The 13,727-nt window shown below is 47.5% G+C and overlaps 1 long non-coding RNA gene across 4 annotated transcripts; it reads left to right on the forward strand.

Moving 5' to 3' along the window:
* Window positions 1–8,400: 8,400 nt before the first annotated feature.
* LOC149327001 (uncharacterized) lies at window positions 8,401–13,091 on the forward strand. Of its 4 annotated transcripts, XR_016286340.1 has the most exons (4): window positions 8,401–8,463; window positions 8,671–8,820; window positions 12,817–12,902; window positions 12,963–13,091. It is a non-coding gene; the product is annotated as an uncharacterized LOC149327001 (long non-coding RNA). The 4 variants fall into 4 exon arrangements; XR_016286339.1 differs by having other exon boundaries at window positions 12,817–13,091; XR_016286341.1 differs by having other exon boundaries at window positions 8,671–8,809; window positions 12,817–13,091.
* The last annotated feature ends 636 nt before the right edge of the window (window positions 13,092–13,727 follow it).

Below are 13,727 nucleotides of genomic sequence, written 5' to 3' on the forward strand. Positions count from 1 at the left end.
GTTCTGGGGTTCCTCAAGGATCAGTACTTGGCCCCCTTACCCTTTTTTCTTCAGGCAGGTACGTCACTTAAGAGTAGTATAAAACAAAACTGACCATGGAATGCAACCTCTGTGCGAAATTGAGCCTGAAAAAACTTGCCGTTAGGTCGGAGAGGGGGGGTGTATTTTTTATTACCTTATTGAAAACAGTACACAGCTCACAAAAATGAGCAACCTCACTGCTTCGCGGTGCTTGCGTTTGTCTCAAGATATTGCTTCAGCTTTATGAACCAGGAATCAGTAGTTGTAACTTGCCGACTTAAAGGGACAGGGAGAGCTCTATCAATATTTTTTTAAAAGCAAAATCCGATAGTTCGGCATTTCATGGCTTTGTTGCCACTCGGCTGGCAGCGAAAGACGCATTTATTTCTAAGAAATTTGGATTCGAAGTTGAAAAAGTTTTTCCCGCCGCTCTGATTCAAACTTGGAATTCTCCTATGACGACACAGGACTAAGTGACGTGAAACATGACGTGAACATGACGTAACGCAGACTCCGTGATTTCTGACGGCCAGCAGTGCGGCCTGGCAGCCGAAAAGAAACCCAGACAACAACAAACATCCTGAGGACGTCCTCAAATGGTCCAAATGTCCTCAAGGCTTCTAAAACATCCTCAATATGTCCTCATAATGTCCTAGGCTGGATTGTCCTGGAAACGTCCTCAGAACGATGTCCTCAGGTCATACGGGTGGGTTCGTGGTCCTCAAAATGTCCTCTCGAGGACATATCTGCTAACACGCATGCATGAAAATCGCCAGAAAATAATGCATGTAATTTGCATTCTAATATATAGCTCTATGCTGTTCTAGTTTTCCAGATGCATTACTGCGCGGCGCTAGTCTTGAGTCTGAACAGTTTCTCTCCCTTTGACAACCTCATGTAGAAAAGGTTTGTTTGGTTAACGACAGCAAGCCTAGTCCGCAAATTTCCGCGCGCGGAAACGAGAGTAACCGCATTCAGAATGCTGCGCATTTATGCAGGATTTTTAATGTAAATACGTTCTACTTGAAGAAAGAGCATGCTTGCTGCGCACAAAGTGCAAACGACACAGACAAAAAAGTTTTGGCCGCTCCGATTCGGGCACGGGTAATGCAACGTCGTACTGAACATTATGCCACGACCCGCATCGCTGCTGGTTGATGCCCTGTGAAAATCGATGAGTTCTGGTGTCTCGCAGTTACGAATGCCGTTCTTTTATGCGATGATGTTATCGTGCTTATCATTTCTGCTATTTCTGCTAATCGTTTCCAGCCCTCCATGATGTAAACCATGGAGGTAGACAGTGCCGCTAGCCATGCCTTATAGCTTTTCCTTTGGCGAAAGATTTGGTTTGGTTTATGGGGTTTAACGTCCCAAAGCGACTAAGGCTATGAGAGACGCCGTAGTGGAGGGCTCCGGAAATTTCGACGACCTGGGGTTCTTTAACGTGCACTGACATCGCACAGTACACGGGCCTCTAGAATTTCTCCTCCAAAGAAATTCCAGCCGCCGCGGCCGGGATCGAACCCGCGTCTTTCGGGCCAGCAGCCGAGCACCATATATCCACTGAGCCACCGCGGCGGCACCCTTTGGCGAAAGAGCCCGAGCACAGGCTTGAATTCTGGTGTGCCTGGGGCCGATCTGTGTGTTGCTTGTAGACAAATTTCGATAAATAGTTTGCATTTTTGCAATAAAAAATTGTTCAATCGTTCCGTACCTCATAAAATCGCATACCGACCGCAAAGTCATCATCATCATTATTGTGTGCGGCCAGTTTGAATTCAAGTCAAGCCTGAGTCTGCATCCACAACATCGACTCACGCAAGACGCAAGTGACTCGCACGTGCGCGTTGTGGTGCGCAAATCATGCATACACGCAAATAAAAAGTGAGTGATGCCTTTGTATATTTTGACGATGTGTCCGATAGTCATGCGCGGCAATTTTGCCGCACAAGGAAACGAAGCGTTGACGCTAGCCTGTGCTCGCTGCGTGTGCCGAAGCTGGTGAATTCTGTGTGTAAGCAAACATTCTCGACAGGACGTGTCGAGGCCTCGTTTTGAGAAGCGAAGGCATTGAACATGGGGCAGTATTGAGTTTGTAGATGCAAGCGCTGATTGCAGTCAAGACCATTTTTCTCAGGTTGATGGCTAGGTTGGTTCTGAAGCGGATCACGAACGCGATGACGAGGGCATAGCGACTTTTCGGCGTAAGCTTCAAACGTGGCAGTAGAATCTGGGTCGTCGCATGCCGCTGCCACGTCGCTTTTGAAAGTGCTCCGCAGCTACAGGTGTTTTTCTGCGCTTCCTTCATCGGCGAGAGCTTAGCGGCTCAGCTAAGCTCTCCGACTCTAAACTCCGAACTCTCTCCGAGCTCTCTAAACTCCGAAAAAAGTCGAGTGACCATTCCGAAATGTCGGGAGAACAGTACCGTCGTTTTTTAGGTCTAGAAGCAGGGATACATGTTGCAGTGATTAACTTTTATGGCAGTTGCTCACGCTGAAGGGCAGTGTTGCACTGTAAGTTGTATCTAGTATGTTCAAATATTAAAAGTCATATTTGCAGCACATTATTGTACTAGCACCATTAAGAAAGTTTTGCTTCCGTGCTTGAATGCTTGAACTGAATTACACATAATCAACTGCTGACTTTCCATTTATATTTCTTTAGGCAGCACAGAAGACAGCAGCTCAGAAGAGACGTAAAAAGACCGGCACAGCGCACAGGGATGGCGGCAAAGAGCAGTGAAGCAACTGAAGAGCTCAGCAAATAAATGATTTTCATGAATTTATCGCATTTTTTTTTCATGCAGCTTGACCAGCTATAACCTCCTCAGAATGTACTCAAAACATCATATAATACCCTTCTTAGGCTGTTCTGAGGATGTCCTGAGGCCGGACACGAGGACCTTTTCAGTACATTTTGAGGATCATTTGAGGACGTCCTGAGGATAAAGAATGTCCTCAGAAAAATATCCTCAGTATGTCCTCAGGATATTTCAGTGTTGTCTGGGAAGCTACCGCCGGCAGCACGTTGAAGGCATCTATCGGCTATTGCGGCCGTCGCTACCGTCGCTTCGTTTACGTTTGCACCGGCGTTTTACCAGCGTTACGATGGACCCCGTTTTCGAAGTCGTCAACGTAGTTCTAGCAAATAGACACTTTAGCATACCGTTTTGTTACTGTTAGCGGAATACCGGGAGCCCGCCTACTGCCGGAGAGCAGGCGCTGATTGGTCCCGATGCTGCAGGCGCGCGCATAGCTGCCGGATACGTGGCGCCATCTAGCGACGTCAAGAAGATTTGCGCATGCATTGGTTGCGCCTCAGTGATTCGTAGCTTCTAGTGTCCTAGTGTTGCTAGAACCATTGGTTCTGGCAACACTGTTTTGTCCTATGACGTCCTATGTCCTATGGCGAGCGAATTGGATAAGATAAGCCTGGAATTAAGGGAGGAAAGGGAGAGGCGTGCGGAATCCGAGATTAGAGTCGAGTGGGAATGGAGCAGCAGGGTAGAGTCCCTTGAGCGAGAATTGAGCGAGGAAAGAGAGAAAAGAGCGCAATTGGAAAGGCAGGTTGAGGAGCTGAGAATGAGAGAGGCAGAAAGATTGGAGGTAGAGCGAGAATTGAGCGAGAAAAGAGCCCAATTGGCAAGGCAGGCTGAGGAGCTGAGAGCGAGAGAGTCAGAAAGGTTGGAGGCAGAGCAGAGGAAGGCAGAAACGCCAGCCGGCATAACAGACTGGGGGACAGACGCGTCAGTGTGGAGCGCGCCGAAGAGAGGCGAGCAGTCGGAGAAGGCAGAGAACAGAAGTACAGTGGAAGGGTCCCAGGCTCCAAGACCAGATAAGCAAAAGGAGCAAGGCGTAGACCGAGAAAAGCCAGACAGTGGTAGGAAGGTTTGGGTAGTGGGTAGCTCAAACGTACACAGGGTAAAGCGAGCACTACTTAAAACAGTCAATTACAGTGAGCAGGTGCAGGTTGAGAGCATTTCGGGTGGGTGCTTTGGAGAGGTGGCAGAGCGGGCCAAAGCAAAACTGTGGGATAACATGGAAGGTGAGAACCTCGTGGTTCTCCACGCAGGGATTAACGACGTATTACAGGAGAAAGGGAAGTACCTGGGACGACAGATACAGGCAGGGGTAGAGAAACTTAGGGCGACCTCCAAGGCAGTGCACATTGTTCTGTGCACTGTCCCGGAGATCAGGGGACGGGGCCCATACATTGCAGACCAGGTTATGAGGGCCAACGTAGCAATCAGAGAGCTGGGAAAGGCCCTCAGGTGCGACGTGATGGATGTGAACCGGGTGATTTATGGAGACAGGAACTTTCTCCCATTCTGCCCGGATGGCATCCATTACACCGAACCAGCGGGATGGCAGGTTGGGAAGAGGATAGGCCCTAGGGCACTTGCTTTTTTACAGGCACGCAGGAAACCCCTGCAGACCACGGAGTAGGCAGCAAATGTAAAGGGAGGGGGGGCAGGACAAGGTCACGGCGAACAAAAAGGAAGCAAACTCTCAGTGTTGGGTTCATTAACATGCAAGGGGGAAGAAATCGAATTAAATGGGATGAAATCGAAGAACAACTAAAATCTGAAAACATTGGGGTATATGGGGTTGCGGAAACTCACCTGAGAGACATGGAAGAACCGCCACACATTGCAGATTACACTTGGATAGGGTGTAACAGAAAAGAGAAAGACCGTAAAGGTGGAGGCCTAGGGGCATTAGTAAATGGGCAAGATTGGGAAAGAGTAAGAGAAAACTGCAGAGAGCACCTATGGCTCCAGGGCATAGTGGGGAGTCTAAGAACAATAATAGGGTTTGTATACCTTAAAACAGGGAGTGAGTCGAGTGAGGAGAATAAAGGGCATTTCGAATGTATGTCTAAAGACATCAGGGACTTAGGCTTGCATCAGGAAATAATCATCTTGGGAGATATGAACGCTCACTTGGAATACTTTGACGGAGCGACAGATACAACGGGGAAGATGTTAGGAGAATTCTGCGATGCCCATGATCTAGTAATGGTTAATACGGAAATAAAATGCGATGGGAAAGTAACATGGGTAAGAAATAATTCGCACTCAACTATTGACTACTGCCTAATGTCACACAAACTGTATGACAGGTTAGGGGACATGAAAATTGATGAAGAAGGTATGAAAAGCCTGGGAAGCGACCACAGAAGAATCAAAATTACATTTGGTAGCGCAATACCAGCGGTAGGAACTCAAGGGAGGGAAAGCAAATATAACCTCACTGATGCACAACTGCAGGAAGTGTCTGGACACATTGAAGACATAGTGTCCAGGCAACCGGATAGGGAGTGGACATATGATGCCCTCGTGGGGGTTTTCCAAGGGGACTTAGAGAAGGCCCAAAGAGAAAAAGGAAGAAGAAAGGGAAGACACACGCCAAAAAGCTGGTGGGACAGGGAAGTGAAGGCAGCGATAGCGCGACGACAGGAGGCATCAAGGGAACACAGATTTGCAAAGAAAAGGGGGGCCCCACCAGACGAAGTGGATGCAAAATGGAATGAATACCTTGAGAGCAAAAGGGAAGCAGCGACATTGGTCCAAGCCAAAATAGGAAAGGCAGGAGTCCAGTGGATGATGGAGGTAAATAAGAAAGATAGGAATGCTGCAAAGAGGTTTTGGGAGCACATAAGGCTACAGGGGAAGAGAACAGAGGGCATCCAACACACACTGACCACACAGGATGTAAAAAGGGTAGAGGGAGAGGAAGCACAAGAATTTATCAGACAAACAATTGAAGCAGCATTTGAAGAGCCTGTGGCGGATGGTCTGGGGGAGAGCAGGGACAGCAATGGGGCAGGGGAGGAAGAGCCTAGGGAGAGAACAGCAGGGGACTGGGACAGAATAGAAGGCAAGGTTCCCATCGGAACAGCGACAGGACCAGATGGCATACCTATGAGATTAATTACCATACTAGGCAAAAAAAGCAAACTGAAATTACGACAGATCATTGAAAAAGTAGTAGAGGGAGGAGACGTTCCAAAAGACTGGAAAGTGAGCAGGATGAGACTAATATACAAAGGCAAGGGAAGCAGGGACAACATTAAATCCTACCGACCAATTACGGTCACATCAGTTATTTACAGGCTAGCAATGCAGATGGTGAAAATGAGAATGGAAGAATGGGCAGAGCGTGAGGAGATCTTGGGAGAGTTGCAGAACGGTTTCCGAAAGAACAGACGGTTGGAGGACAATCTATTTGTCATAACGCAGTGTATAGAGCTAGCTGAGGCAAGTCAGAGGCCTCTATGGATGGCATTTTTAGACATTAAGGGGGCATATGACAATGTGAATCAGGAAGAACTTTGGGACCAATTGAAGGGATATGGCGCTGATAGAAATCTGGTTGAATATCTACAACGTGTATATTCAGACAATGAGGTCGTAGTAACCTGGGAGGGAGAAACTACAAAACCAGCAAAAATTAAGAGAGGGCTAAGGCAGGGCTGCCGACTATCACCTCTACTTTTCATGGTATATGTGAGCCAAATGGAAAAGAGGTTGGAAGAGAGTGGGGTAGGAGTAGACGTGAGTTATATGCAGGATGGTCAGAAGGTAAACCAAGTGCTGGCTGGACTAATGTATGCAGATGATATTGTTCTACTAGCAGACAAGCGAGATAGGCTGCAGGAACTAGCTAAAATCTGTGGTGAGGAGGGCAACAAGCTAGGACTCCAGTTCAGTAGAGAGAAGTCAGGGATAATGGTCTATAATGATGAGAAGGGAGACCCACTAGAAATACAAGACACCATAGACCATGTGAGAACTTATAAGTATCTAGGTGTATGGCTAAGTGAAGGGAAAAAATATCTGGAAGAGCATGAGAGGATTCTGAAGAATAAAGGAAAAAGGAATTCAGACATTATGAAGCATAGAGCACTATGGAACTATAATAGGTATGAGGTGGTTAGAGGAGTATGGAAGGGAATCATGGTACCGGGCCTCACATTTGGAAATGCAGTCCTGTGCATGAAATCAGAAGTACAGTCAGGGCTAGAGGTCAGACAAAGAAGTGTAGGAAGGCTAGCCTTGGGAGCCCATGGGAACACTCCGAATGAGGGAGTCCAGGGAGATATTGGTTGGGCGTCGTTCGAGGTTCGGGAGGCCATCAGCAAACTGAAATATGATCAGAGACTAACTCAAATGGAGGAAACAAGGTGGGCAAAAAAGGTGTACAAGTATCTGTACATGAAAAGTATTAACACAAAATGGACTAATAGAACCCGAAAGCTAAGAATGAAGTATTTACGGGTGAGGGATGGGACGCAACAAAAGACTAACGTGAAAGCGGAGGTAAAGGAGACGGAAAGAAGGATGTGGAAAGAAAGAATGCAGGAAAAATCGGCGCTAGGCATATATAGGACACGAAAACAGGACATCAAAAAAGAGCGATTATTCGATAATTCGCGGGGCAGTTCACTGCTTTTTGAGGCTAGGACAGGGACTCTGAGAACAAAAACGTATAGGTCCAAATTTGAAGAAGTGGATATTTTGTGCTCTGCTTGTAAAACGGAAACGGAGACCATAGAGCACTTGGTTCTGAGGTGCGCAGAACTCCGCCCAGCCCTCCCAGAGGGGGCAGCAACGGCCATAGAGATAGCGCTGGGATTTACTGGGGGAGGACGGGCGAGTGGATGGGAAAAGCGTGACATTGACGAAGGGGAGGTTGGAGGATTGGTGGCGGAAATCAAGGGAGGGGTGAATTTCGAGGGGGAATGGATAGACAGATTAGGCATTGTAAGAGCGAAAGGGAAAGAAAGGGAAAGGAAAAATAAATCAACAATGGGGGAAGTATAGGCTAGGTGGCGAAAGCTACCGCCCGGTACAAAGGGTAAAGCCATTATCATCCATCCATCCATCCGTCACTACGCTTGTACTTGCGAGTTTGGCCTGTGGCGGCGATACCTGTATTTTGGTTCTTGCTCTTTTCTACGTTACAAGAGCTTTGTTGTCAGTATGAGTGGCGTTTTTGTAATCAGGAGCTGGTATTCTGTCGATACAAGCCAACTTCAATTTCTCCTCAGTGTCCCTTTAAAGAAGCGCGTTGTCTCGCCAAAGCACTTGATTGCAGGCCACTCCGCTTCCTTGAGGCGCATGTAGCAGACGGCCAGCTCGGGCGGAATCAAAAAGAAGATTTGACTGCAGTGCTGTTGCGACCAACTGCTGCCGTCAGTGGAAGTACCAATGTTGTGCAAAAGTTTTAGAAACGTTGAAATGGTAACTTTTTGACCGTTATTTGCAAAGCAATATAACACTGCTTGGGTGGCTAACTACTCCTCCGAGCCTCTTCATTCCGCAGCGCCCACTGGCGCTCATTCTGGCCCCCCCTCAACATACCTCATGCACCTCCTGTGCTTTCACTGCTTTCATCTCTCCAGTCTATGGAGCGGCAAGCATGGCGGCAAGATTTGTTGGTGAGTTGCTCTTGCTTGCTTTGCGTGTTTCCTAGTTTGAGAGAACTTTGGAGTGTGATGGGCTTGTCTGGGTGGCTTGTCAGCTGTGCCAGCCGTGCGCTAAAACCTTCATGCCATGTAAGTAGCATGTCGGGCGCGTGCATGGACGTATACGGTACGTTGTTTTCCGTCGTGCGTTCACGCCGCGCTGTGTTGTTCCCTGCGCAGGCTGTCACGTGTGCCGCTCGCTACGGCGTTCCTTTCATTGTGAGCGGACATATACGGAAGAGGCTGACAGCCGCCTCCAAAAGTGGCTCGCCTGCCTCAGAGAAGCAGCACAGAGGGGATGCGGAGAAATCTCGCGAAGGTAATAGCAAAGTATGAATGACAATTACGCCAAGGGTAGAAGAAAAGGCGCTGCTTTGAAGGGCTGAGCCTTCATCCAATCCAAAACCGAGGGCCGTTGAGAGGGAGACGCGCGTGCGTAGAGGCCTCCAAATCCTTGACTAGCTTGCGCGAGCGGCGACTGTTGAGCGTCAGCGTCATATGACGGAGCCAGTTTACCAACAGGTTGAGGCCGAGTGGGGCCGGTCGTCAGATAGGCGGTTTCTTCGTAAGGAGGTCACCCCTTATTAGAGCATTTCGACGAACTTGCAGCTTGAGTTGGCGAATGGTTTTGCTCGTTTATGTTCCGGAGATCAACGTTGTACCAAACAATCGAGGAAATGAAGTTTAAAGATAAGTCAAGCGTGCCTAATCAGGAGAAAGCGAAAGAGCCCAGATCGTACATTTCTTACTTCCTGACGCAAACGCTTTTTTTTTAAACTAGAAAGAGCAATTATCAGCGTTATGCCTGCTTTTGTGGTGTAAGTTTTTTTTGTAGCTTCATCATGGGCGCGAAGCTTTTGGCCGCTGTGAAACGTAGCAGAGCTTTACAGGCCGCGCTGACGGCAGTTAGGAACACCTATCAAAATGCCGCCCCATATATATCGACAAGCAAGATTTGAACTTCGCAGTCGCGCTGAAGCTACAAATTAAGATTAGACCTCGAAAACATGTATAGTGTTAACTGCCCTTTCTGCAGGTGAAACAGCGTTTGTCAGGGTGTAACTAATGAACGATCGATGCTGGTTGGCTTATTTCATGATTAGTCACGTTTAGCCTGTGTTTAAATTTTATTTCCTCAATTGGCTGGTGCATCGTTGATCTTCAAAGCATAAATATGAGCAAAACCATTCGCCTGCATACCCCATGTGCTTACTGGGGTGACATCTTAAGAGGAACAGCTTGGGACATGATATGCCCAGCTGTGCATTATTTCTGAGCGCGCGCTTAGCATCAACCTGTTTGCAACTTGGCTAGAAAAATTTGAACCATTGTTAACAAAACAAAATATCACTAATTTTTCATTGTTGAAAAGTAAGTCAGTTTTGAAGCATATAAAAATAATGCAGCCCTGGCCATGCACTTTTCAAACCTTCGTGCAGTGAGTTGTCATTTTTTAACGAAAGTTAGTTGAAGTGCCATCTGTATTCACATTTTTAACTTTCCCACAATTGGGCTGCTGTCACAGAACGCAAGAAAGCTGCTCTGAACTGAATTTTTGCCTGCTACAAAGCCTGTTCTAAAATGCTCTTGGCCATTCCCACTATTGTATACAAGATGAGCTGCATCATGAATGCAGACAGTGCATAACCTAAACATGTCAGGACTACCCTTGAGGGTGATCGTCAATCCCGCACCTGCAACTTGGCGTTCCAAGTCACCCTCAAGGGCTCTCCTCATGAATGGCTGACATGCTACCCATAGTTCCCGCCAAAATTATGATCTTCATAATGTTATTGTATTAGTGTTGTTCTTCATAGTGTTATTGTAATTCTAAGGTCATTGCATGCATTCTCTGTGCAGATCACTTGTGTGTATCCTATGTTTTGGTCATTTTGGTTTTGTTAGTGCGTGTCCATCGTTTAATATTGTACTTAGTCGTTGCAACACAACCTTTTTGCATTTGTTTCCTTTTATGCTTTCTTGTTTTTTCTCCCCATCAGTGCAGTGTTACTTTTTATCGTCGCGCCGTTGTCTGAGGCATGTGTGCAATGAAGGTTCCGAGGCCCCGTCAGGCGTTTTAATACGCCTTTTGCCTCGGCTATCCAGACAGGAAAATTAAATATGTATAAGCATATACAAATATGTTTATACAAATATGTATAGGTCTTCTCTGGGCAAAAGCATTGATTGGGGAAAATGAACCTGTCCTTCAAGGCCGATACAGTGGTGTGAAGCACGTCTCAAGGAAAGGGGAAAATCACTCGGACGTGTGGGTATTCAAAAAAGGTGCACAGGGTCAGTCACACTAAGCGTGAACACGGCTCCACATGGCTGCGCACACGCGGAGCGCCATTGCGATCAAGCTAGTAGCAAACCCGTGGAAAGGGGCAAATGATACGAAGCACCAAATCGAGGTCTCCTAACGTGCGCCACTGTGCATTGATACATGGGCGGGTCAGATGCAGTGGCACTCTGCAGGTACGTGGCCACTCAGAGCTGTGTTCCCTCTAAGTGTGGTTGACCCTGTACTTTTTTTTTTGTGATGTGCATGGCAGTGTGTGCAAGTCGGCTTGGCCTTCTGGGCAGACTGGCCATAAATGTAGTCTCTGTAGTCTTCCGTTATTGGTGTGTGTGTCTGGGTGCAGCAGATGATGCTGCTCTACCCATGTGCCATGTGTTTTGGATGGGCAGGTTAATCTTCTTCGGTTGTGTCTTAGTTCTTTCAACGTTTGTGTGTGCTCTTTGTGACATCATGTCCAGTGACGCCATGGGTCTACATGCGTCCAGTCACCTGGCCAGAGGGGGGGAGGCCACGCATTTAAGAGTGCATGTGCTCTTAGATTTCTTCCCAGGCCATTGTGGCTGGGAACCCATTGCAGAGTGAGGTGTAGGCGAGGGCGAATGTGTGGTGGTAGTCTGTTTCCTAAAAAAGCACGGCAGGTGCCTTGGCTATCAGTGCGTGCGTGTATTTTGCTCTTTTTGTTATTTGGAATAGTTATGGCTTCAGCAGTGGCTAGAATTTCTGCGTCTGTAGGAGATGCCCACATGTTCCTTAGCATGGGAATGCATATTACCTATGACAGCTGTCTGGCTATGAGATACATTGTGGCCCGTGTTGGTATAGTCAGTGGTAGTGTAGCGCATTGAAATTGTGTTTCTAGGTGGGATGCTAGGATCTGCCTGTGCTCTGTGTGTTTGTAGAGTGACATGCGTTTATGGCAGTAGGGAGGACCTACTCTCTTGGGGGGGTGTCCCATGAGACAGAGGGCGTAGGAATGGCAGGACAGTCTGTTGCGTTGTATCTTTGGTGTCCAAATGTTGCTTGTCATTTCTTAGAGGTTCTGTCTTTGAAGCTGGGCTTGTTTATGCATTGATTTGGTCTGCAAGTGTTTTGTGTATGCCTGTCCCATCTGAAAGATGATGGGCTGTGAAGTGTGGTCCCCTAAATTTACATACTTGCATGCACTTGTGGAGTGTGGTTGCTAGTCTATTTTTTTTGCGCAAGTGTGAGCATTGTGTCATCATCATCATCCTGACTACGCCCACTGCAGAGCAGATGCCTCTCCCATGTCTCTCCAATTAACCCTGTCCTTCGCCAGTTGCGGCCACCGTATCCACGCAAACTTCTTAATCTCATCCGCCCACCTAACTTTCTGCCGTCCCCTGCTACGTTTGCTTTCTCTTGGAATCCACTCCGTTACCCTTAAGGACCAGCGGTTATCTCGCCTTCGCAATACATGCCCTGCCCAAGCCCATATCTTCCTCTTGATTTCAACTAAGATGTCGTTAACCCGCGTTTGTTCCCTCACCCACTCCGCCTGCTTTCGATCTCTTAACGTTACACCTATCATTTTCCTTTCCATAGCTCGCTGCATTGTTCTTAACTTAAGCTGAACCCTCTCTGTTAGCCTCCACGTTTCTGCCCCATAGGTGAGTACCGGTAGGATACAGCTGTTGTATACTTTTCTCTTCAGGGATATTGGTAAGCTACCATTCATGATCTGAGAGAACCTGCCATATGCGCTCCACCCCATTCTTATTCTTCTAGTTATTTCCCTCTCATGATCCGGATCTGTGGTCACTACCTGCCCTAAGTAGACATATTCTCTTACTACTTCCAGCACCTCGCTACCAATTGCGAACTGCTGTTCCCTTGCTAGGCTGTTGAACATTACTTTGGTTTTCTGCATGTTAATTCTTAGCCCCAGCGTTCTGCTCTGCCTGTCTAACTGATTGATCGTGCTTTGCAATTCTTGTCCTGTGTAGGGAAGCTTATACATTACGCTTGCATAGACAACTGCTTTGATTGTTTTTCTTGGTTTCCAGCTCCCTAGTGCTTGCGGACAGCCTGCCCTCGGACTGCGATGTTGACATGGCAGCGACAGTCCTCGGACATCGATGCCATATTGTTGGTGTGTGTCTCAGCGGATGTGATCGTCAAGTAAAGTTCAAGGCAGTGTTGTGTGATGCAGTGCATCTCCGTAAGCAACGCCCACATGGCACCCAAGGTCCTTGGTTGCCTGGCTTTCTGGAGTACCGACGTCACCAAGCCGTCGTACGAGCTGGCTTTCCCTTCAGCCCTCTCCTGCAACCTGTGCGTTCGAATGTGAGTAGCCACTGCGAACGATGCTGCGATGTGTGTCAGTTTTATTTTTCTGGTCATGGATGCATCATTGTGTTAGCTTGTAAACTGCTTCTTTGAATGGGTTTTATTGAAGAAACAGCTGCACCTGAATGCTACTCTTCTGTGTTTGACTCATAGCAGTAAGCGTGGCAGGTGTAGAGCCTAGATCGAGATTTGAAGATCGGCGTAGGCTTGTAAGTTCAAGAATTGCCAATTGTCCATGTAGGCACCCAGCAGTAGACTTGTAGTGCAGGAGGAAGCTGCCATCTTTCTTTCATAGCTTCACTCTTGTGTTCTGAGTGCATCTGTGCAAGTAGGGCTTTGAAGCTGGAGAACAGTTGGTCACCAAGTCACTGGCCAGTGCCGTGTGTGTGGCCCGTGAGAGCATTTGTGGCATGCTTGTCATTGCTCACATTCCGCTGATGATCTTTTATGCACCTCTGTAATTTTCATGCTTCACCAATGTGGCCATGATTACAGCTCAGGCAAGGTACCTAGTTGATAACTCGTGAAAAGTGTTATCTAAGGCCCTATTTTATAAGCTGCTTATTTTCAATTGTCCATTTTGCGTCCGTAACTGGTAGCCTTGGGAGGTATGGCTAGGCATTCAATG

The sequence above is a fragment of the Amblyomma mixtum genome, chromosome 10, assembly GCF_055824585.1.
Source record: "Amblyomma mixtum isolate Tamu chromosome 10, ASM5582458v1, whole genome shotgun sequence".
Classification (NCBI taxonomy): Eukaryota; Metazoa; Arthropoda; class Arachnida; order Ixodida; family Ixodidae; genus Amblyomma; species Amblyomma mixtum.